Source organism: Musca autumnalis, unplaced genomic scaffold, assembly GCF_047663935.1.
Source record: "Musca autumnalis isolate F117 unplaced genomic scaffold, ASM4766393v1 scaffold_1, whole genome shotgun sequence".
Lineage (NCBI taxonomy): Eukaryota > Metazoa > Arthropoda > Insecta > Diptera > Muscidae > Musca > Musca autumnalis.
In genome coordinates, this window is record NW_027411644.1 from 109033363 (window position 1) to 109057886 (window position 24524).

At 40.8% G+C, this 24524-nt stretch overlaps 1 protein-coding gene across 18 annotated transcripts in view; it reads left to right on the forward strand.

The window, feature by feature from the left end:
• The window catches only part of myd (stromal cell derived factor mayday), a 229025-nt gene that overhangs the window by 34063 nt on the left and 170438 nt on the right, over nt 1-24524 (forward strand). For 2 of the 18 annotated variants that reach the window (XM_073987803.1, XM_073987671.1), the window contains exon 2: nt 14942-14980. The exons of 15 other annotated variants lie outside the window; for them this stretch is intronic. The gene's annotated coding sequence lies outside the window, so the exon portion shown is untranslated. Of the gene's footprint in view, nt 1-1589; nt 1667-14941; nt 14981-24524 lie in introns of those variants that run through there. One more of the 18 variants, XM_073987680.1, reaches the window with a different exon arrangement.

The window sequence follows — 24524 nt, forward strand, 5'->3', positions numbered from 1 at the left end:
TTAAACAATAAATTTTCAAGTGTGGTTTTTTTAAAGGATATTTTTTCAAGCGTGGATTTTTTAAAGCATACTTTTTCAAGCGTGGTGTGTTTTAAAAAATATTTTTGTTAAGCGTGGTTTTTTTTAAAGAATATTTTTCAAGCGTCGTTTTTTTATAGAATATTTTTCAAGCGTCGTTTTTTTATAGAATATTTTTCAAGCGTCGTTTTTTTATAGAATATTTTTCAAGCGTGGTTTTTTATAGAATATTTTTCAAGCTTGATTTAAAAAAAAATAAATTTGCAAGCGTGCATTTTTAAAGTATATTTTTCAAGTTGATTTAAAAAAAATAAATTTGCAAGCGTGCATTTTTAAAGCATATTTTTCAAGCTTGATTTAAAAAAAAAATAAATTTGCAAGCGTGCATTTTTAAAGTATATTTTTCCAAGCGTGGTTTGTTTTAAAAAATATTTTTGAAAAAAAAATTCAAGTGTGCATTTTTTAAAGAATATTTTTCCAAGCGTGGTGTGTTTTTAAGAATATTTTTTCAAGCTTAGTTTGTTTCAAAGAATATAATTTCAAGCTTGGTTTGTTTTAAAGAATACTTTTCAAGCTTGTTCTTAAAAAAATTTCAAGCGTTTATTTTTTAAAGAATATATTTTAAGCGTGGTTTGTTTTAAGAAAAATTTTCAAGCGTGGTCTGTTTTAAAGAATATTTTTCTAAACGTGGTTTGTTTTGAAGAGTATTTTTCAAGCGTTGTTTGTTTTAAAGAATATATTTTCAAGCGTGGTTTGTTTTAAAGAATATTTTTCAAGCTTGATTATTTTTAAAAAAAAAAATTTCAAGCGTTCATTTTTTAAAGAATATTTTTTCAAAGAATTTTTCTCCAAGCGTGGTTTGTTTTAAAGAATATTTTTTTTAAGCGTGGTTTGTTTTAAAGAATATTTTTTTAAGCGTGGTTTGTTTTAAAGAAATTTTTTTTTAAGCGTGGTTTGTTTTAAAGAATATTTTTTTAAGCGTGGTTTGTTTTAAAGAATATTTTTCAAACTTAATTTTTAAAAAAATAATTTTTCAAACTTAGATTTTTAAATTTTTTTTTTTTAACGTGGACTTTTTGTAGAATTTTTTTTAAGCGTGGACTCTTTAAAGAATATTTTTTAAGCGTGGACTTTTTAAGGAATATTTTTTAAGCGTGGACTCTTTAAAGAATATTTTTTAAGCGTGGACTTTTTAAAGAATATTTTTTAAGCGTGGACTTTTTAAAGAATATTTTTCAAACTTGGATTTTGTAAAGAATATTTTTTCAAGTGTGGGTTTTTGTAAAGAATATTTTTTCATGCGTGGGTTTTTGTAAAGAATATTTTTTCAAGCGTAGATTATTTTAAAGAATTTTTTTAAGCTGAAAATCTGAAAGGGCCCTTCGGTGTACTCCTCAAATTACATATTTGAAACATATGGAAATGTAATTTATGTATAGTGTACATGTGTAAGAACCTATGTATGTGTGTGAGAATGACTTTGCGAAAAAATGTTGTGTTTATTTCACACCCTCTGCTACGCACACCTCAATAAACATGGTAAATTTGCTTTGTTAATATAAACAAAACGCACTCCACAGTTCATAATCTCTTCGCCCACATCTTCATTTGCTGCCTCCGACACGAACTTCATTCGCACGTAAATTAGGTAAGCAAGTCAGTTTTAATCAGAGTCTAGTTCCTTCCTCACACACTCCGAATTCATAATTCTCTTGTAAATATTGACGTTGACGTCGATGTAGACTTGACGACTGCGGCGGCGTCTTGCCTCTTCTATTTCCGTCTTTAAACTACTTCTCACGTACAGACAGACATATGTATGTTTGTGCTTACATATATAATTGGATATTGTTGGGTTGTGAGTAGTGAGTGACCCACTCGCCCAGTTAAACGGGTATTATGACAACAATACAAAATGGGGGGTGTGCTGGATGGCTACAAGAGTTGTATTTTGCTTTAATCTGCTGCTTCCATTGTAACTATTGTGTTATGTCTTCTATGGCAATGCATTTATGAACGTGTAAATGTGTGAACGTGGTTCTGTCCGTCTGTGTGTACATACTCTCTAGTCTCAACAATACAAGAAAAGAGTACAAGAGTGCGTATACTTTGGGTTGAATGATCGTTTGGGGAGCTGGTATGGATGGATTTGCTTGTCTGGTAGTTTTGTGCGGTTTCGATTTCAATTTTTATTCCAACTTGGCTAACCAGCTGACTGAATAACCGGCTTGCCAGCAGACTCGTCGTTGGTCGTTGTAAAACAACAACGTTATGCTGCACTTTCACTTTCATTCCCTCATTCTGTTGGCCCTAAAGCATATTTGAAGTTGTTCCTGTTGTTATTGTTGCACACAGCATTGAATAGAAGAAACAAACTAGACCTTAGAAGAATGGAGAAGAAGAAGAAGAAAAAATACAAAGTAATAAAAACTGAAAACACACAAATCCAAAAAAACGACTAAACCTGTTTGGCAACAATTCAACATTTTTTCAAATGCAAAATTCGAACAAAATGCCATCCAAGAAAACTTACGAAACAAACAAAAATCATAGACGAGAACTAAAAACATAGACAAGAATAATTATAGCCGCAGTAGTACCGCCGCACAGCACAAAAAAACCGCAAAAATGACACAAACTTTTATCGTCGTGCAAAGGCTTAATTTACCGCATTACGAACTTTGTTGTTCTTATTGTTGCTGTTGTTGTTATGCTCCATGCAGGACAAAATAAAGAAACCAACAATTGTTCGAGCTGTAACAGAGGATACCAGTGGGAAGTCGAATGTGGTTTTGTCGTGTCTAATCGTAATTATAGCTGTTGGTTAACCATGTTTCTTAGCTGGGGTATGTTTTGCCGCCTGGTTAAATGGAAGTCAAGCCTATTAAGCCATTGATTTATGTTTGGGAATGGAAATTCGAAAATATCGGGTGTTGGTTTTGTTGTTGTTGCTGGTGTTATTTGCCAAATTGATTGTTGTTTATGGGTTCGGTAATGTTTAGGGAGTGTGACTTTTCAAATGGAAGAGGGCTTATGTATTAAGGAGAGAAACATAAGCTGTATGTGAATTGGATAAAGTATACGCAGTAAAAAAAATTGGATAAGAACCCGTTTACAAATAATCGTTTTAATCGAATCAACGATTGAGCCTTTGGGTATCAGTTAATCGAGTAAAAATTATTACTCTTTAATTGCTTTAGCTTTTGGTGACGAAACGGGACTTTACGGAAATTTTAAAAGAATCTTAATCATGTTCTTAAGTCCTCAATCTATCGTTAGCCTCCCATTTTGACAAAGATGTTAGCTGAGCGAATCGTGCAGGCCCATCTGAACTTTGTCGCCGGTAGTGAAGATTCTAGAAGCACTACTCACCATGATGAGAAGCGGCTTACCAGTTGGCCAACATCAACATGGGTTCTGGACGAAGCATAGTACTACAACAGCAGAACAGGCCGTGCGACCGAAAAGTTATAGTGTCTCTTCACATATCAAAGGCCTTCGATATAGTCAAGCTGTTCGAGGGCATTGATAATGTTTGAAACGGTGGATAATTAACTATATGTGGGGAGCCAGCCGTTTGCGGTATTCAGAAATAAGAGGCCTATGACCCGTAATAGTCATATGGGCACTCCCCTCTCCGGAACTGCCACTGCCACATTGTTCACCACCTGGACGGCTGAAATGAGGCTCCTCCTGAACATATTGGTCGATGAGATCTGAGTGCGACCACTATCTGATCAAAGATATTGGGTGTAAAGTTCGACAGCATGTTTAAGTTGTCCACACCAGTCACAGCTATTTGTGACATGGTCAGTCGTAGGAATAAGGTCCTCAAGTCGCTAGACGGAAGCACTTAGGGTGCTGACAAAGAAACCTTGTTGACCTGATATAAAATAATAGGTCGATCAGGGGTAAGCTATGCGGCATCAGTGTGGTATGTAAGTGTTAGCGTTGCGCAAGGGAAGAATGTTCAAACTTACCAGAATGCCAACATGAGGATTGAAACAGGAGGTGTCCTTATGATAGTGGATCTTCATGAAGAGAAGAAAACAAGATGTTGGGTGTTACCGCCGTGAGCATCCCTGCCACGATCTAGTGGAAAGGCTTCCCCCATCCAGGCATGTCAGGAGAGAAGGAACCCATCAGGCAAGCTTGAATATCATTCCCATTGGTGTAGTTACGCGGGCAGTACGAAGATACAGTGTGAATGCCGTACTCGAAGACCATACCCCATCCATCGCAGCAGAAGAACCCAGCTGCCAAGGCAAGCACTAGTGATTTAGGTCAGCTCAGAGCCGGACGATGCAGCCGCCTCAATTCGTATTCTGTCTGAATTGATGGCACGCACGTCTTGCATGTGCTCATCTTATCCCACTCACCTGTCACCTACTTCTTTATGGTTGCAGAATATTTGAATCTAAACACAGAGAACCAGAACCAGATAACTGAAAAATACATACTAACTAATTTGCTTTGCTGCAACAACAATCAACTACCACAATCAAGAGGGTAAGATCAGGTGCGGAAGCACACCGGATTGCAGTAGAACAAACCAATACATCTACATGCAGCGACTCATGCTAGTCCTACCCACAACATATAGATGGCATAGATGTAGGAAATGCGACAGGAAATTGACAATATGGACAATTACCCTAGATAATCATTGGTCATATGTTCATACCCTCAGCCTTCAGGCTATAGAGGGTATATGCACTTTGATACGATCTGGGTCTCCAGTTTCAGGAATGTGGCTGCTTCGATGGGATGTAACCACAGATCTTCTGGAGTTAGATGAGTAGGTTTGGCAGGGCAGTTGAAAAGATGCTGTGTGTTGTGCGGGCCCATGCCACTGGACAGATGTTTTGCACGGTGCTATCGATACTTGCCCAATAGGAATTTAAGTGACTGCAATATCCTGAGCGTAGTTGAGCCAAAACTATTCTGGTTTTTCGTGGCAGCTGACGCTTCTCAGCTGCGATAGATGGGGGATGTACTCCGAGGACTTTATTCACACCATATTTGCTTATGGCCTTAGCAACTGCGTCTGTGTGAATATTATTTAAGTCTGGTTGATATGTCTGTTGATCTAGGGATTCTCTCCTGTATCGTTGGATCTGTGCCTCTAGATCGTGGATATTCTCCTTGATTTGCCTGAATGTGTCGGGCCTACCTACCAGATGGTGATTGGGATGACTCTCACGGTAACATCCTAGCAAGTACTGCAACGACAGCATATCATTGTGTTGCTTTACTGGAAGAATCTTTGCCTCCTCATGTAGATGATTCACTGAAGACTTGAGGAGGCACCCTGTTGCTGTTCTCAGGGCGGCATTCTAACAAACTTGAATCTTTTTCCAATGCGTATCACATAAATTCGGGGACAAAACTGGCGCCGCATAGCTTACCACAGACCGACCTATCGCGTTTTATGTGGTCAACAACGTTTCTTTATCTGCACCCCAAGTGCTGCCGGCTGGGGACTTGAAGACGTTGTTCCTACATTTCAGTTTGTCGCAGATAGGTGAGGCATGCGTGGACGACGTGAACGAAGTGTCAAATGTGGGGCAGTTTGTGGTCGCAATTCTGCTACCATCGACCACGATATTCAACTCTATTCTATACTGCGTCGTCCATGTTGTGAACAGAGTGGCCGTAGATTTAGTGGCGGATATCTGCATATTCCTCGCATGGAAAAAGGTGGTAAGTTCGGTTAAATAGGAGTTCAGTTTCTTGCAGATATCATCAGGGTAGGTACCTGACGCCAAGGTCGTACAATCATCCGCATTCCTTACGATCTCAATGCTGTCTAGAGGGGGTGGAATACAGGAGAGGTAGAAGTTAAACAGTTCCGGAGATATCACTCCACCTTGGGGAACTCCCTGTTTCACTCTACGGGGTTTGGGCATCTTGTTCCTGAATTTCAAGTACGACTGGCGTCCGCACATATAATTCATTATCCAACGTTTCAAGTTTGACCGGATGGTTGTCTGCTCTATGTCCTTAAGCAGCGTGGAGTGCCTGACGGGCAAAAGGCTTTTAAGTCAAGCGCCACCATTACTGTTCTGTCACACGGTGGTCCCAGGTTGAGTCCTCGACAAATATTTGCTACAGGCGACAAAAGCGAAATCGGCGTGTACAATTCACCTTTGCTGGCATTCTTGCCTGGCTTCAGTAGCGGGACCACTCTGCCCATTTTCCAGACTTTGGAAACAATTAGAGCGAGATTTTTAGTGAGATAATCCACTCTCTCATCCAGCTGTTTCAACATTACCATGGAGATTCCATCAGGGACCAACGCTTTGGATGATTTAGCGTTCCTGATGACATTCGCAACATCACAACAAACTTTGGTGGTTTATCCTCGGCAGGAAGTGATCTGATGCGACGTAGTACTCTTCTCTTCGCCCTTTCACTCCCGTGGTGCTCGACAAACTCTCGATTGAAATAATTGGCACACCTCTTCGGGTCAGTCAACGTAACGTCGCCAAACGTGGCTGAGGTCCTATCTTCCCACCTTCCGGGGTTCGAGAGTGGCCTAACCGTGGCCCATAATTCACTTATTCCGGCTCCAATGTTGCAACTTTTCAGAGGACTTAACCACTTGTTCCGCTTATGCTCGCCGCCCAGCCTGTTAACTTCAAGTGTCAATTCACACATTACTTTACTGGAGACTCCGATTTCAACTACAATTGAGCACAGTGGAAAATCTTCCCGTCAAATTACTGAGGCCATTTGAGAAACCGTATACCAGGAAACCAAATCCACTCTACCGGCTACCCAAAGAGAGAGAAATGCAGAGAAATTCAGTTATAGTTTTTTTTTGTGGGGGTTTACAGACAGAAACCACTATAACTTAGCCATTTGTGAACCGATTAAAAAAAATAATAACTTGTTCGAAAGATATTATTCACCCCTTTAAAAGGAAAAAGGATTACTTGAAATCCGTTGTGAAAAAAAGAAGATATGCCCGTTTAAATTTGAAAATGTAAGATTTTCCTTACTTTTACCGTTATAAAAAAATAAAACAAAGTGACCCAAACGAACTAAAGCCATTTTCGTTGTCCATGGATCAAAACACGATAGAATTTTGCATCAGAACGCTTGAATATTTTTCTGGTCAACTTTTGTAGCACAGTGTCATATATCGACATTTTCCGAAAAGTTTGCACCTTCTCAAGGCCAAAACTGCCTGAAGGAGAGTTCCAATGCTTTTGCGATGTATTAGAGAGTTCTTAGTCACTGTCTTGGCTACAATTGTCTTTGTATTGGATCGAAAATCTCAATGGTTTGGCCGTTATATGCTAAAATGTCCAAAAAATGTGGACCAAAAACTTAAAGTCAAAATCGGGAGGCTCGATTTTCGCGGTAGACCTATGGTCTAGTGGACTTTTTTGCTCAGTTCAATCCCAGGAATCAGAAACGCGAAGGGCTCATTAAGGTTTTTTTCTTCCATACAAATCGCCCCGCCCTAGTGTGTAGTTCTGTTGTTGTACTGTGCTTCCATTGGCAACCTGATGATCGGTAACTATATAGCTATTTAGCTAAAAATTACCAAGATAGGTCCACATATTCGTATAGCCCCTATATAACGGTAACCCCGATTTTCGATATTTTAAGGATTTTAGCTACAATTTTTAGCCGAATAAGCTGTAATTTGACACTAGTAGGTCAATTTTTTGGTATATCGCCCATACAAAGGTACCAACAGAATGAAGCAATTTTTAGATACATTTCTGACCTTATTTACGCATTTGGAGTATCCGTGGTCGAACAATTTTTGCACCTAACAGGAAAACGAATTATTCCATATTAGTTCAGAATATTTTGTGGTGGAGGGTATAACAAGTTCGGCCCGGCCGGACTTAAAGTTTTTTACTTGTTTTTGTTTAACTCATATAAGTCATCCCAAAGCTATGCATAACTTTTGTTATACGTTTATAAATATCTATCCAATTTTAGGAAAATGTTTTATACAATGTGCATCATTTCACTTGAATCCTTTTGGAGATAAATGAAAAACTAATGAGGCTATATTCAATTAACCTGAAATTGCCCAGCAAACCGTTTTCCTGCCCTCTCACAAACAAACCGACAATTATGTTTTCCTATTATCTTTAATTTATCCATAATGTGTCGTCACTGTCCATTGTTAATTAATTTGCCTTTTGGAAATTTCACATTTCACTTAATTTTTGTGGCAGCAAAATGTTCAAAGGCTGACGACACACTCACTGATGTTGTTGGCAAATGGCAAATTAAGAATAGTGTTGATGTTTATAATGCCAAGAACCATTTATGTACTGTCAAAAGTGACCCTAGGCGACAACAACAGCAACAATAAAACACACACACTCTCATATTCTGTCCCATGTTACCAAAGTGATGCAAATCCCCAATTTACATTAATTTCTGGGACAAAAAGGCTAGGCAAATATATCCTTTAAGTGAGTTTTGGGTTTCGTTTAATTGGTGTCAAACAACAATAAAACAAAACTGTTTTGACAACATTTCGTTTTGCTATGACAATTTACCTTGTATTTGTTGTTGTTGATCTAAATCCTTTTTTCAAATTAAATTTTGTACTCCTTTTTTCCCTGGTCCTCATATGTATTTCGAATGACAACAATTAACTGGAAATGAAATACAAAACAGCCCCTGAAGACCTGAAATGTTGTTAACATGCCAAATATCCTTCGTATACAGCAGGAATTTCATAAGAATTTTTTGGACATCCTTGTGTTGTGTGGGGGAGGACAATAAGGGATAGCAGCAGAAAAAAAAGGAAAACATAGGCTTGCAAATAAATCCACACATGTTTATCGGGAGGTAATCAAGCCAAAAGCATTGATGCTGTTGCTCGTGGTGGTGCTACTACATTTGAATGTTGTGCCAGTTTATGTAGCCTCTGAGCATTTACAGGAACACATAATCATCATCATCATCTTCAGAGCCATCAACCAAAAGCTGATGTTGCAGTTATGGTTGTTGGTTGTTGATGCAGCTGTCTAGGCCATCCGTTAACTTCTCTTTATTTTCGAAGAGAATGCACACAAAAATGTTCACATAAACGAACTGCAATTGCGGTTGTTTTTTGCATTTGTTGTTGATGATGAGGATGATATTGCATCCCTAACTACATGTGGTCTTTTGTAACCCTACAGTATACAAGGGAGGTATTATTGTCAGGCATTCGTTTAGCAAATGCTCCCTGGACTGTGTTGAAGCGTAACACCCAAGCCAATATTCACCTGTAGTGCGATTCTCTAACTAATTTTTGAGTTGCCGACAAAAATAGGCAAAATTATGAATGAAAAGTTCAAATAAAAGTTGACGAGACTCTTGCTATCGGTAGAACTTTACGACTGCTTTTTATTCGTCGCTAACTTACCGGAAAACATGGGTAACTACCGAAATTATAAGCATTTTAATTTTACCGACAATTGTCGGTAACTCAAAAAATGAGTTAGAGAATCGCATTACTGATCTTTTGAATAAAATTTCTCCCAAACTTTTGTAAAATGACCCATGCCTCGAAACCATATAAGGTAGAATCCCAATAATTCGTAATCCAAGGTCATTTGGAACGATTTGGTTTACACTGTGTGACACAAAAATTATTAACCATATTCTGACACCGCAGCGGGATAGAAGACCAAAAATAGAAGACACGTGTCCCGGCGTTTTTCCCTATCATTTCAACTTTCGCGGTTATGGGCCCCCAAAGACCTAAGGTCTTGATGTAAAAGGGATCATTTTGTCAGGCACATATCTTCTAAACCGCTAAAAATTTGAGTTTACTCGTAGAGGAAAAATTGTAGCTCTCGTCTTAAAGAATAATAATTGTGAACACATAAATACCATTCATCCTCACCTTCAACGTCAAAGTCCCCTTTCCCTTTTAATTTTTTCTCGGATTTTAGTCTACAGATATCAAACCGATCAAAATTGAAGCAAACAACAAACTAGAAAAATGTACCTTAGATCTTAGTAAACAACTTTCTAAAACATACGAACTCTGTAGAAACGGTTCTTAATGGTCAAATTAGCAAATCAAATGCGATTTTTATCCTTTTTTCTCGGTCCCTGCTCTATAGATACTAAACCGTTTAAAATTCAAGAAAACAATAGACCACAATAATGTAGCAATGATATCAGCAAACAATTTTCTGGAACATACGAAATGTCCATGACCGGTTCTTAAATGTGAAAATAGCCAAAAACTTCTGAAAATATTCGATTTTTATACTTTTTTCTCCGATTCTGGTCCGCTTAAAAATTAAGGATACAGCCAACTACAAAAATGTACCTAAGTTTTCAATAAACAACTTTCTAGAACATAAAAAGATTCTAGGAAGAATAAAAAGATTCATTTTGTCAGGCACATATTCTCAGCGGTTTAGAAGATATGTGCCTGACAAAATGATCCCTTTTGACATCAAGACCTCAGGTCTTTGGGGGCCCATAACCGCGAATGTTGAAATGATAGGGAAAAACGCCGGGACACGTGTCTTCTTATTTTTGGTCTTCTATCCCGCTGCGGTGTCAGAATATGGTTAATAAACCATGACTCAAAAAATTACGCACAGTGTTATCGGGGTTAAAAGGTAGAGGAGAACAATTCAAGTGAACGACTGTTCATGACGAATTATTGAGTTTTCCGACTTATCGGGGTACAAATAATGGCGAATCTACATTAGCAACTTCTCTGTAGAAAGTTAGGTTAGGTTGTAGAATGTGCAGTTACCATTGTTGTAGACAGCTACTTCAGTCGATGACTCGGGATGTGATAAAAAGAGAAAGGGAAACGCAAGATGAATGAAAAAGAAATTAATTGAGAGGAAGAAACATTAGGCAGTACCGCCCCATAGTCATTTAAGATAAGCAGCTTGTGCGTTTGGTCCATAAGCCTATGGCTACGACAGAAAAGTTGCTCGAATGTTTTGGTTTCTTCCTCGCCTTTACAGTGCTAGCAGTTCTCACTTTTGTTATCATCTCAGTTGCTGGTCGTGTATCTTGTATCTGAGCATTTCTGATCTCTGACGTGCCAAGTGATGAATGTTCTGAGGTGGTAATCTAAGTATCTCTTGAAACTAAGTATGTCATGCCGAGTTTCAGAGAATTAATTCACTTATCACCGCTTCAGAGATCTGTCCAACCCTTCTGATATTCGGGTGGCAGACAGACGTTCCGAGACATCATCACTGCCGCAGTCGCTCGGCGTATACCACCTGATCGAATACCCGAAGTGAGGCCAAACTTACCACCAGAGGCTACCAATCCCACGGCAGCGGATTCTTTCGTAGCAGATTGACCCGGAAAAATACAACATCAGTGTTCCGGCCAGCGGCTGGAGGAGCAGCATATCCCGAAATGCCTGCTCCGGATTCTTTTGGTCCGTGGCAGGACGGAGGAAACCCCAGGACCAATATATTTGTGCACGGTTTGTCACATCGGAAGATGCGGACCAAATCCAAAATTCGGTGAGATGCAATAGACGTCAGGAGTGGTTGCTTCTAAGGTATTGCTCTGGACTTCACCACGTGAGGGACTACGACAGGAACTATGTCGCAGCATGCTGCGTGAACACAGGCCCCAGTAAGTCGTCGTCTGATTACGAAACTCCCCCACAGTCCCCTCAACCGCAACCGCACACGAAGCATTTATCACCAGCCGTTGTTGTTTCAATCCCAGAAAATGCAACCTTTTTGCAATTTAATTGCAATAGAATCCGAGGTAAGATCAAGGAAATAGTGGACTTCATGAGTCGGAAGAATATCAAGGTTTCGGGGATGCATGAAACCAAGCTCAACAACAACTGCGGCTTACAGCGTTGTGATGGTTACAATGTCATAAGGAAGGATCGCACCGAAAGTGGAGGTAGGGGATTAGTTTTCCTATTCACGTTTTCATCCCGCATATAAATAGCTGTGTCTCAGGTTACGAGGCTATCATTAGCCAGCTTTTGGAAGGTCATAACAGTCTGGTCTTGGGGGACTTTAATGCGCATCATGAGATGTGGCATTCGGTCCTCGGAAACGACCGGAGGGGTACAGCGCTGGCTAAGCAATTTGACAGCTCTACGTTTTGCTCGGTCAATGAGGACGTCTCTACAAGATATAGAGGAGAGTGTCACAGTTCGCCAGACATAACCATCGTGTCACCTGGTCTGACAAATGACGTCACCTGGCAACCCGTCATTTCCCTTGGATCAGACCATCTCCCCATAATTGTATCCATTAGCAAACCTCCCGATTTCATCACCTTTGAACGCCACACTTTCATCAATCATGGGAAAGCTGATTGGCCGAGTTTTAAAGAGAACTGCCCAAACCTTCTGATGTTTGGGTAGCGGCGCAATTTACAACGAATGTCGTTGTGAATGTCATCAGGAAGGCTAAATCGTCCAAAGCGTTGGGCCCTGGTGGAATCTTCATGGTAATACTGACCGTTTTTGTCGCTCGTAGCAAAGATCCCTGAGGCTTTAACCTTCCCAGCGTCAGAAATAGCTATCATGTTGCCGATCATCATTTTGGATCCTTTAAGCAGCACAGCACGACTACAACGCTGCCCGCCATCTCCTCACTTATTATTCGAAGACTCAACCAGAGCAATCCGTGTGATTGAAGAGTAATGGTGGCGCTTTACAAAGACTTTGATACTGTCAAGCACTCCACACTGTTTGAGGACATCGGGCAGACAACCCTAATGTCAGGTTAGAAACGTTGGATAATCAATTATATGTGTAGACGTCAGTGGTACGTGGAATTCTGGACCACGAAGTCCAAGCCCTGTAGAGTGAAACAGGAAGTTTACCAAGGTGGGTGATATCTCCAGAACAGTTTATCCTCTACCTGTCATGTATCCCGCCCCCTACTGACGGCATTGAGATAATAACTTATGCGGATGATTGTACGACCTTGGTATACGATTGTACGACCGTCAGGTACCTTACCTGATGCCATTTGTGAAAGGCCAACGTTTTCTACGGCCACTCTGTTCCCAACATGGACGGCAGAGGTGAGCACTGAGTTGAATATAATGGTATATGATAACAGAATTCCGATCACAAACAACCCCAAAATTCTAGGGGGTTACATTCGACAGCATATTCATGTCGTCCGCGCATGCCACAGTTATCTGCGGCAAACTGAGATGTAGAAACAAGGTCCTGTTGATCACACAAAACGCGATATGTTGGTCTGCGGTAAGCTATGCGGTGCCAATTTGGTACGCAAATATAAGTGCAACACGATGGAAAAACTACGGTTGGGATATGCAGCCGCCTAAATTCCTATAGGCGAAGGACCGATGACACCGTGCAAACCTACTCAACTAACTCCAGTAGATCTGTGGTTACATCCTATCGAATCAGGTTCATCCCTAGAACTGTAGATAGACCCAGAGTCAGATTGAGCTGAAAAAAGATAATACAAACATATAAAATACTGCTACAACAACAATATGGAAATCTCACGATTTCCAGTTATCATAGTTAATGTATTTGGCACCCTTGACACTCTTTTGAAGGAAGGCGCAAGGCCGAACTGACGGTCACTCTTATTTACCATCACAGAAACTCCTGGTATTAGGCTTATTCTCATTGGCTTTCAGGGCAAGGGTAACTGCATAGATGGTCGATGGGTTGACTGAGAAACTATCGTATTCTTGGCCGAAGGCTGGGGGTTTTCGAAACGTTTTACATTTTTTTTCTGTAAAACATTGTCCGTCTTCTCAGAAGATGATGGTTTTTCATTCGACCCAACCACCTTGACTTTTTGAAAGCCTGTGATGATTTAACTCTTGGCTTTCGGGTTTGAGTTGGGCATATAAGCAGACCCCTTCGCCAATTGATCTCCTTTACGGATGGTTTAGGAGTAGATTCTTTAGGAATGGAAGAACCCTTATGACTTGGGTTTTGCATAGAAGCAGAGATTGACCCCACTTTTTCGCTTGAAACAGTAGGTTTCGTCATTTCTAATTTTTTTGATTGCCATTTCAGCAGCATCTTTAGAGGTTTTGTCTTGAGCAGCTACATGATCTGCTACAGGAAGATCTTGTCCACCTGAAGTTCGCTTTGAGGTACCTGAGGTTTAATTCACTCGAAGTTCCTCGTGTACCTTGGCTTGCGTGTGGTGAAGAAGACCTCCTTCTCAGAGTGCAAATTCGAATTTCGTCCCACGAATTTGCGAAGATACAGCACAGCACATGAGGAGTGTTTTGTATTTTTAACTTCTCTATCAGATCTGTCATTGACTGATGTTGGAATCTCGATGCATTCCCCATCCTCGGAATGATCCTGTAACATCCTTGCTTTGAAGTTTCTTACCGGCATGTGCCGCCATAGAATCAGCTGAAGCTGGGCTTGCTGCCAGTTGAGCAACTGTGCCCATACTCCCTTTATTTACGTTAATCTCATCTTGGCTAATACACTTGGCTGGGATCAACGTGGCGTTCAGTTCGTCATCAGTTAGGGTCAGATTGAGTAACATGTACTCACGCTTGTATGTCCTGGTTCTGCTCTTCAGGAAAAAAACTTTCCAGTTGGTCGAGAAGCTCCCCACTTTGTCGCTCTATGTTATCTTCAGCAGTCTTCAGAGTCTAGCGTAGGTAGTCTCCGCCCATAACTTTAGTCCTGTCGGCCGTAGACCGATTTGCACCAATCTTGGCTGTATCCTCGCCGGTTCGTCATCATTCTTATCATTAATGTTTAGTGTACTTGTAGTAAGTACAGCTGTAGGTGCCAAGGCATCCACACCTAAAATAACCGGATCACAATCACCTGCTCTCGACAACAAATGGCGTGCGTCCGGTAATTTGGAAATTTTAAAATTTGTTTTCGTTAACCAGTTTTGGTCCTACTGGACTCGCTCGATCTTGTATAAGTGTTTCATTACTAATTACTTTTCTTTCTTCTTTCCAGGTAAGCCTTAGGTTATTAAACCTGATTATTTTGTTAGCGGTAAGTCAGCTCGTTTTATCCATACACCATATTGATATCGGCTATTATCAGAAGTCTAAGTTTAAAACAACAAAACTGCTACAAATTGATAAGAAGCCCCCTCCGTAAGGAGAGTAGATTTTTGTATTCCGCTTCAATTGTTCATAGTAAGATGAATTACTAACCCGACGTTGCAAAAAATAATGCTTTTGTAAATGAAATATAAAATAATTCTAAAAACCAACATTTTGGTGGGTGGTGTTTCCCATCTGACTACGTCTGTGGCCCCTATAACAAGGTAACGTCCGAATTTAGGCTTTTATAGGGTGGCTGATGGGGCAGATAGAATAGAAACTAGACACTCTTTTAGGGTGAGAAGACAAAACTTGATTACACTTGATAAAGTTAATAAAGTTCTTGTATGGTGTCGTTTCCCAAAAGTTGTGTTCTGAATTTTCCGGAAGTTGGGCATCGTCACCTCCGCATGTCCGTGATTTTCTGTACATCCTATTTTGTGGATGCCTACCAGTGTACATATATCTATCTATTCTCGCCGGCCCATTGCTTTATATGAGTTCAACAGGGTTTAGTTGTCAGCACCCCAAGTGCTGTCTGTCAGCGATTTGAGGTCGTTCTTTCTACTTCTGGTCTCGTCTGAGACTTGACTGAGGCTTGAATGACAGGGGATCAACTTAATTTCAGCCGTCCAGGTGGTGAACAGTGCGGCAATCCACTGCGCATATTTTCATATTCCTCAGATAGAAGAACTTTACTCTCTCTCTCTCTCTCTGTATAGTCTGGAGGGTGTGGCATTTGAGAAAGGTAGAGGTTAAACAGTTCCGGAAATGTCAGCCCGCCTTGGGGAATTCCCGGTTTCGTTCACACATATATTTGATTTTCCAACGTCTGAAACATGACCGGAGGGAAATCTTATCTATGACCGCGAACAGTTTGGTATGGTTGACGGTATTGCAGGTCTTCAATAGGTCAAGAGCCATCATGACTGTTCTGTCGTACGGTCTGTTATGGTTCAGTACTCGACTCATATGTGTGGATATGGCGTGTAATGCTATTGTGGCACTGTTAATTTTCGAATCCATACTGATTTTGTGCAACTGGGAAACTGCTTCTCATCATGGGGAGGAGTAGTGCCTCTAGGATTTTTACTACTGCCGACGTAAGATTCGTCTCTGCTGGCATCCTTGCCTGGCTTCAGTAGCGGGACCACCCTGCCAACTTTCCAGGCTTCTGGCACAATATGGATGGCTAACGATAAAAGTGGGAGCCACTGTGGTGCAGTGGTATGCACGCCCGTCTTGCACTTAGAAGGTCTGCGGTTCAATCCCTGACCAAAACATCGCAATTTTCGGCGGTGGCTAATCCCCTCAGTGTAAGGCCGGCTTATATTTTCTGAGTATTTCAGCCATGTTAAACTTCTCTATAAGTGGTGTCGTAAGACATGCCTTTCAGACTCGGTGATAAAAATTAGGAGCCATATCTTTGAGCCACTATGAATCGGCCTGCACCTATTGATATGAGAGAAGTCTCCCTTTTCCTTCGGGGATGTTGTGGCAACATATGTATGTACATATGTGTGTAACTATAAATTGAGGACCTTGTCAAAGAATCAACTCCGGGTTCAGTCAGTAATTTAAGCATTACCATTGAGACGTCGTGTGGGCCCAATGCTTTGGATTATTTCGCCTTTCAGATGAATTATGTAAAATCGCTTATCGTAGTACACCTCTCTTCTCCATATCACTGTCGTGGTGCTCTATAAACTGCCGGATATAACAACACGTGCATCGCTTCGGATCTGTCTCTGTCACGCATTTGAAAGTAACTGCCGTTCTATAATCCTTTCTTCTCGAATTGGAGAGGCTAAATTTTCATTGGTGGGAAATACCATTCAGCGACATTTCCTGAGTATTTCAGCCATGTAAAACTTCTCTACAGACTCAGCGATAAACTGTAGGTCGGGGTGCACTCGCACGTTGTCCCGTGTGAAATGTTTGTGGAACAATTATATTCGGGTATGTTTTGAGGCACACTTCACCTCTCTCTCTTCACGCTTCAAGCATTTTGTTTACCCCAAAACATACCCCATTATTTATAATCATTTATAACCAATGCCCGAACTTTATTTGAGGCACTCAATGCCAAAACGGCTTAACCCACATGTCCATGTGGGTTAGGCCGTTTTGGAACTGAGCGCCTCATTTAATCGCGTAACAATGTTTCGGTTTGCACACAGTAGGTATGTAGAGAGCTGCAGTGTCCCGGAAAATTCTCTCAGCTGCCCAAGGAGCTGAATGACTGATTGAATAAATCTATGAACTATTACCAATCAGCTTTTCCATGGTTCAGAAAAGTACGAAGGCAAGAGGTTATGAAGTTGGGTGGTCCGTTAACGGAGACGATGTCTGATATCAGACCGGTTGGCACAATGTCGATGTCTGGCGTGCTGTGGCAATCTCCTCTTATCCTCGTAAGAGCGTCTTCATTCACCGTGAAAAATGTGGAACTATCAATTCGATCGGCCAGTGCTGTAGTCCTCTGGCATTGTCATGGGCTGAATGAGCATTTAAGTCCCCTACACCAGACGGTCCAATCCAATAACGATCTAATGTCGGGCATATAACACAAGGCACAGCTATTCATTGGCGGTATGAGCACATTAAGCAACTCTACCTGGGCCGTCCCACATTTCACTGCAACTCCCATAAATTTCATGTAGGGGTCACTAGACCAAACTTCCCAGCATAGGTGACGGTATTAGCAAATGAGCGTGATGAGCTTCGTCGTGCCAACCACAGTGACTCCAGAGTCAGGAAGCGGAACAAGTGGTAAAATCATCTGAAAAGTTGCAACATTCGCGCCGGGATAAGTGAATTGTGGGCAGCGTTTAAGTTGCTCTCGAACCCTGGAAAGAAGAGAGATATGACCTCAGTCACGACCAAGCAGAGTAGTTTTAGCTCAACTACGCTCGGGACGGTGCAGCCGTCTAAATGGCTATAGGACAAGGAGCGATAGCACCGAAAAGATGGTGTCTTCGTGACGTCTCTAACAATCGAGTTTTCAACTTTCGCTACTTCTTTAGATGCGATTTCCCTCATTGCGGATGTGACTGCGGTGTGTGCCGTAGTGCACAGCAGGAAATAAGATGAGAATGGGATCTCTTTTTATCTGGGCCTCGCCTCTTGGGATAAATAGTTTTCAAGTTGTGTAGGGTATTACATGATCGTCGATGATTACTATAAAGTTTCTTCATGAGTTGTTGTTGCTGTCGTTTGTGTTTTTTTCCTGGCTGGCAAGTGCCATTAGTTGCACATTTTCATGCATTTTACTACTACTGCATTGCCTCTAGTTGTGTTATGAGAGATGCCATGGCGTTGGTGCATAAAAGCTATCAGCAATGCCAAAAAACAAACAAGAACAACAACAACAACTACTGCTACTACTACAACTACTGCAATAATGTTTGTTATGTGCCATAACAACGTTGATGAACTTTGTAAAAATTATTCTTTTGTTTCTTCATCTTCTCCTCTTTTGTTTTTTGCTATTTTGATGGCTGGTGATGTTTGGTGGCGAAGTGCCGTGCCACCCACCCATATCATCATCATCAGCTGTAGCGTCAGTAACAAGAGCAATAGCTGTTGTAGTACTCTCTCAGCAGCAGAACAACTTAAATTACAATTGCTATTATTGCATTGCATTTATTGCTGCTGTTGTTTTTGTTGTTGTTGCTTTGTTATGACTTTTACTGTTGCTTCCTTTGTAACGAGTTGTTGCAATTTGTGATTATTTGATGACTATCCTGCTAATGGGTTGGGTAAATGGGCTATGGGTATGGGTGTTGGTTGGTTGGTACACGACTAAGGATTTCTTCTGTAGACAAGACAGGACAGCAGCAAAGTGGAAGTAAATTTCATTACTTTAATGGCATTTCTTGTTATACTCTGACCTACTACTAGGTCGAATGGAATGACAGTAACATAATGATGATGATTGCTTGAGAGTGGAATCCAAGGTCCGATGTTTCTTTCTTTCTATTTTTTGTACTTTCATTAACAACATGACATCCCTTTTATGTTTTGGCATCTTTCGATGGAGGGTAAACCAACATATTATAGATCATGTAAAAATAATTGGTAATAAGCTAAGGAAAAAGACAGAAATAGAAGGGGGCGGACGGATAACAAGCAACAATCAGAAGACCCAAATGATTAAGGACATATTTTATAGGCATAGTTTTCAGACGAGAAGATACTACCAACAAGCGTGAGATTTTTAAAGAATATTTTTTCATCAGCAGTCAACACAAGCCTAGCGTGAAATTCAATGGCAGAGGGTTATTTGCTCGGAGACATCTTCGATCAGGGGATATCACCTCAATAATTATGTGCTTGTGTTCTCTTTTTTCACCATGGGAGCAGCAATATTCCCCGGAATGCCTTCGGAGCCACCATGGTGCAATGGTAAGCACATCCGCCTTGCACTCAGAAGGTCTGCGGTTCAATCCCTTACATAACCAAAGTCTCCACAACAACAACAAACGTACAATTCCACGGCGACCAGTTCTATTCACTGGATTGACTCGGAGAAGCCTTCAAAAATTATGTGTTTGTGTTCATGTTTTGTTTTTCACAATGGAAGCGGAAATTTATGCCGGAATGTCTGTTTCGAGGTCTTTTGGAGAAGAACTTCGGGTAATGGATCTGTTCCCTTTGTCAGATCCGGATCCATCACTTGATAACACCGATACGATATAATAGATGTAGTGAATGGATGGACTTCTGAGGCTGCTCCGATTTTAGCCGACTCCAGGACTACTGCGATAGAAGCTATGTTGCTGCTTCAGAACATCTCTCAGCATGTCTCCAACATAGTTGTCGCTTTCATCGTCGACATGGGAACACGAGGCATCCCTTGAATCTCCCCAACAACAACAAACGCACAATCCCACGGCGGCCGGTTTTATGCACCAGATTGATTTAGAGGAATCTACTACAATGGTGGATTCCGATCTGGAAAACGGAACAGATCCATAGTCCAAGGTTCTTCTCTATGCCTGCACGGTTCACAAGAGCTCGGATCAAGATATTGGAGCAGGTGATATTGACGCTTGTAAGGTGAAAAAATACACGAACACAAACTCATAATTTCAGAGGTGATGGCTCTTGTATTTCTTCACCTTACAAGCGGCAATATAGCCTGCTCCAATATCTTGATCCGAGCTCTTGTGAACCGTGCAGGCATAGAGAAGAACCTTGGACTATGGATCTGTTCCGTTTTCCAGATCGGAATCCACCATGTGTCAACATCAGGGAGACGTAATGGATGTAGGGAATGGGTGCACTGCCGAAACGGCTTTGGTTGAGGCCGCATCCAAGACTTCTGCGATAGGAGTTATGTTGCGCCTGAACATCTAGCAGCGTGCATTCAACTTGATGCTCAATTGCATAGTCGTCATCGCAATATCAGACACCACGTAGTTTCACCAATAGCAATTAAGGCAGGATATTGCATCCCATTTCCTTCATTCCTGCACTTCAATTGTAACGGTCCCCGCAACAATGTCTGCAAAATTGTAGACTTCATGAGTCAGAGAAACATTATGGTTGCCGCGATCCTAGTAACCAAAGATCACCGTCCCCTGTGGCTTGCAATGGTGTAATGGTTACAACATTTTGCGGAAAGATTGTACAAGAACCGGAGCATGAGGACTTGCCTGCTTTTTACACCATTTTTTCCTGTACAGACCTATCCCCCCTTGATCCTTACGTGGAATGTATAGGGCGAGCAATAAAATGTGTGCATGTGCCCTGCGTTGTATGTCTGATATTAGTTCGCTTTTTGAGGGCATTACCCGTCTGGTACTTGGGAACTTCCATGCCCATCATGAGCTTTGGCATTCCACTCTAGACAATGATCCTAAGGTTACAGCCCTGACCAAGCAAAAGTGATAGCTGCACATTTTGCACGTTGAACGAAGACATTCCTACAAGGATAAGAGGAAATTGCTACAGTTCGTCAGAGATCACCATTGTGGCAACCGGTTTTAAAAATTGCATATCCTGGCAACCCGTCACTTCACTTGACTCAGGACAACTTCCTATCATAGTCTTCGTTAACAGACCATCCGACTTCAAAACCTTTGACGCCGTATTTTTCTGAAGTATGGGAATGCCGGGTTAGAAATCCTTATTGTGTATATACAACAGGTGGATAGTTGTGCCCTGCGTTAGATGCCTGATCTTATTTCGTTTTTGGAGGGCAACAACCGTATGGTGCTAGAGGACTTCAATGCTCATCATGAGCTTTGAAAGAGGAGCGTGGAGCCCTCCAGCCGAGGAAGTACCTCCACAATTAACGATGACCGATGTTGCAGATGTCATCCGAAACGCGAAATCGTCCAAAGCATTGGGCCTACGCGGAATCTCAATGGCAATGTTTAAGTTACTGGATGCCTTAATCCTCAATTTATCGGTAGCCACCCATATTGTACCAGAATCCTAGAAAGCTGGCAGGTTTTGTACCGCTACTGAAACTAGGCAGTTACCAAATTTCACAGCATACAGTCCGATTTTCAACATGTCGTTAGTAGTGAACAGGCACTACTCCTCCTTATGACGATAAGCTATTTCCCAGTTACCCAACATCAGCATTGATTCCGGAAAATGTACGGTGCCACAACAGCAGTACACATCATATCCACCCTTATCAGTCGAGGACTGAGCCAACACAGGCTATGCGACCAAACAGTCATGGTGGCTCTTGACCTATTGAAGGCCTTCAATATCGTCAACCATCCCAAGCTGTTCGTCGACACAGCGTAGACTTCCCTCCAGCCGTGTTCGGAACGCTGGTTTATCAGCATAAAGATCATAATATATACGGATGATTGTACGATTTTGGAGTCAGGTCCAATCGGTGATGGTTAAATGTCTACATGGGTGACTTGGTATAGTGTTTCTACCTGAGGAATATGAAAATATGCCCTGACAGATATTCAAACCTGCCAGAAATCCGCCCCCTTTTCTGAAAGAAAAGGTGCTTTCTGAAAGAAAGGGTGCTTTCTGAAAGAAAGGGTGCTTCTATAGACCCTTTTTTAAAGAAAGGGTGCTTCTATAGACCCTTTTTTAAAGAAAGGGTGCTTCTATAGAGCCTTTCTGAAAGAAACGATACTTCTATAGACCCTTTCTGAAAGAATGGGTGCTTCTATAGACCTTTCTCAAAAAAAGAATGGGTGCTTCTATAGACATTTCTGAAAGAATGGGTGCCTCTATAGACCCTTTCTGAAAGAATGGGTGCTTCTATAGACCCTTTCTGAAAGAATGGGTGTTTCTATAGACCCTTTCTGAAAGAATGGGTGCTTCTATAGACCCTTTCTGAAAGAATGGGTGCTTCTATAGACCCCTTTTATAAAGAAAGGGTGCTTCTACAGACCCTTTTTTAAAGAAAGGGTGCTTCTATAGGCCCTTTTTTAAAGAAAGGGTGCTTCTATAGACCCTTTTTTAAAGAAAGGGTGCTTCTATAGACCCTTTTTTAAAGAAAGGGTGCTTCTATAGACCCTTTTTTAAAGAAAGGGTGCTTCTTTACACCCTTTTTTAAAGAAAGGGTCCTTCTATAGACCTTTATGAAAGAATGGGTGCTTCTATAGACCCTTTCTGAAGGAATGGGTGCTTCTATAGACCCTTTCTGAAAGAATGGGTGCTTCTATAGACCCCTTTTATAAAGAATGGGCGCTTCTATAGACCCCTTTTATAAAGAATGGGTGCTTCAATAGACTCCTTTTATAAAGAAAGGGTGCTTCTATAGACCCTTTTTAAAGAAAGGGTGGTTCTATAGACACTTTCTTAAAGAATGGGTGAATCTATAGACCCTTTCCGAAAGAAAGGGTGCTTCTATAGACCCTTTTGTAAAGAAGGGCGCTTCTATACACCGTTTCTGAAAGAAGGGGTGCTTCTTTAGACACTTTCTGAAAAAAAAATGGTGTTTCTATAGACCCTTTATAGATCCCGTTGTGAAAGAAGGGTGCTTATGTGACCCTTTTTGTACTTCTATAGACCCTTTCTTAGGGAAATGGTGCTTCTATAGACCCTTTCTTAGGGAAATGGTGCTTCTATAGACCCTTTCTGAAAGGATGGGTGCTTTTATAGACCCATTTTATAAAAAAGGGTGCTTCTATAGACACTTTCTGAAAGAATGGGTGATTCTATAGACCCTTTCCGAAAGAAAGGGTGCTTCTATAGACCATTTTTAAAGAAAGGGTGCTTCTATAGACCTTTTTTTAAAAAAAAGGGTCCTTCTATATACCTTTTTAAAGAAAGGGTCCTTATATAGACCTTTTTAAAGAAAGGGTGCTTCTATAGACCCTTTTTTTAAAGAAAGGGTGCTTCTATAGACCCTTTTTTAAAGAAAGGGTGCTTCTACAGACCCTTTTTTTAAAGAAAGGGTGCTTCTGTAGACCCTTTTTTTAAAGAAAGGGTGCTTCTGTAGACCCTTTTTTTAAAGAAAGGTTGCTTCTATAGACCCTTTTTTTAAGAAAGGGTGCTTCTATAGACCCAGTTTTAAGAAAGGTGCTTCTATAGACCCAGTTTTAAGAAAGGTTGCTTCTATAGACCCTTTTTTAAAGAAAGGATGCTTCTATAGACCCTTTTTTTAAAGAAAGGGTGCTTCTATAGACCCTTTCTTTAAAGAAAGCGTGCTTCTATAGACCCTTGTTTTAAAGAAAGGGTGCTTCTATAGACCCTTTTTTAAAGAAAGGGTGCTTCTTTAGACCCTTTTTTAAAGAAAGGGTGCTTCTATAGACCCTTTTTTAAAGAAAGGGTGCTTCTATAGACCCTTTTTTTAAAGAAAGGGTGCTTCTATAGACCCTTTTTTAAAGAAAGGGTGCTTCTATAGACCCTTTTTTTAAAGAAAGGAATTTTTTAATCTGGTCACAAAAAAACCACAACCAATTGACTGAAAAACGATACACCATCGAATATATTTGCATGACTTCATTAATCTTCGAAACTTCAGACTGATGGCCTCATTGACGCTATCAAAAGTATACTTAAAAAAATTCACGATTATTCCTCTGTTTAGCCTTGATAAATTGTCTTTTTAATCCCCCGATTTACTTCCCATTACAAGCGTCCTGAAAACAAATCCACACATATTGCAATCGATATTCAGATCATCATAGTTGCAGTAATTTTTTGGCAACAATAGACTCTTGTCAGTGATTACTTTGCCTTCAACTAACTTCATATTCCGCAAACATAATGCCATATCTTTGTCCCGGTACTCTCATCCCTTTTGTAAATTCCTGTCAAAGGATGTGATAGTTGGATAGTTGTGGCATTACTGCCGGGGAGGCATTTACATCCATTGTCTATGAACGGATATGCAGCAGCCAAAAATACAATAAAATTGACAAAGCCACCACATACACTTGCCGACATACTTCCTCATACACACACACATGTACATTTCCAGACATGGTAAACGCATGACTTGAATGCAACAACATTTGCAATTACTGGGACTTTATATTCTCATTTCATTCAAATCT